This window comes from Rhodamnia argentea, chromosome 4, assembly GCF_020921035.1.
Source record: "Rhodamnia argentea isolate NSW1041297 chromosome 4, ASM2092103v1, whole genome shotgun sequence".
NCBI classification, from domain to species: Eukaryota; Viridiplantae; Streptophyta; class Magnoliopsida; order Myrtales; family Myrtaceae; genus Rhodamnia; species Rhodamnia argentea.
Genome location: NC_063153.1, coordinates 30,760,728 through 30,762,307, shown reverse-complemented (window position 1 = coordinate 30,762,307; position 1,580 = coordinate 30,760,728). Strand labels below are relative to the sequence as shown.

Genomic DNA, 1,580 nt, shown 5'->3' with positions numbered 1-1,580 from the left:
AAATAATAAAACAAATTGAAATACGAGATTTTATCCTGGTTTACCCTAAACTAGGGTTACGTTCAGCAGATGATTCCACTATAATTAGCACCTTACATTTCTCGTTACATCACTCAATTACAACTGAAAAAGACTATATATAGCGGTAGTTATTCATAAACACAAGTCCAAATTATCAATGAAAAAGAACAGGATCCACATGCCTTCCTGTCATAGGAGTATAAACCACACCCAAAACAAACCTCCATTCTTGACCGCCTTCTTCTCCCTTTCGACCATCTCCAGGACACTTTGGAACACTGAAACGTCGCATGGAATTCTCAGGACACCCGTCTGCTTAAATCCGAACACCTCCTCGGCCTCTCGCAACAAGAACCCAAACGCCGGGTGGCCCAAGTAGTGCACTGGCATGACAAATCTCTCGAGCTCTTCACCGACGCAGACCGCGAGGTGGCCTTTTGGGACAACGCTGCTGTTGCCACTTCTGTGCTTCTTGCTGTTGTTGCTGTTGTCGCCATCTGATGACAGAGAGGAGATCGTTCTTTAGAGGAATCTAACGCTCTTGTGAATGCCGCTGCTGTTTGGGCTCATGGCAGCAGCGGTTGTGACAGTTCTCGACGAACTCGCAAAGTTCCTCCACTCCTTGAGGAGACGCCGGGGTCGAACTACTTCGCAGATCTTGTTGGACATTTTAGGGGACTCCATGGTGTCCTCAAGAAGAAGAATTATCGTCAGTAGTTAGCATTCACACTAGAAATGATTCAAAATAAAACCTAGTAGCAACATAATTTCTATTTTGTTAACCAGCTTCTGAAAGATTTAGTTTTGGAATATGCTCCCAAACAAATGGTTCGTGGTCCTATAAATACTACTTTGTCAAATCAAAATCGACCATCCAAAGTTGAATTCGACTGCATATTTGTTTGAGAAAGTGTGTAAAAAAATCCAGGCGAGAAATTCCACCATAAATCTGTGATCGTCCCACTCTGTCCACATATTTGGCTGGCTAAGTTCGCAACATAACACTTTTACGCTCTTTTGTTTTCTTTAAAAGAGGAGAAAATGAGAGGAGAGAAACAAGGTCACAAGGATCACATTTGCAATTGCATTGTATCATTTCTATAGCCCGCAATTCTCGATATGATTTGTTTGTTTGATATGACATGACACGCAATTAAACAGATTTAAATTTGACATAAACGGATTCCCATCATGACATCATTAAAATTATGCTTAAGTGAATTGAAGGGAATCATTTCCAATACATACACAATAGAATTACTCGGAAATAACTTGCTCAGAATCTTACTTGAATCACCTATCAGAAAGTATATCATAAAATGGACATACCTCCACGGACACAAATTAAAAGCCCCAAAAGCATATGAGAACGAATCCGGATCCAATGATTGCTTGTTCTTTTGAGAGAATTCCACAAAAAATAGGGAGAGCATGAGCGCTTGTCAAAAATGTCGTACGTTTTGACAGAGGGAATATATGGTCTTCTCCTCTTTTGGAATGGGAATTAAATCACCCATTATTGCGACCAATAATACCTACAATTTCGGTCTTCCTCTATA

The 1,580-nt window shown here is 40.5% G+C and overlaps 1 pseudogene; it reads right to left on the bottom strand.

Moving 5' to 3' along the window:
* Positions 1-210: 210 nt before the first annotated feature.
* Positions 211-705, bottom strand: LOC115756140 (annotated as a pseudogene).
* Positions 706-1,580: the final 875 nt, after the last annotated feature.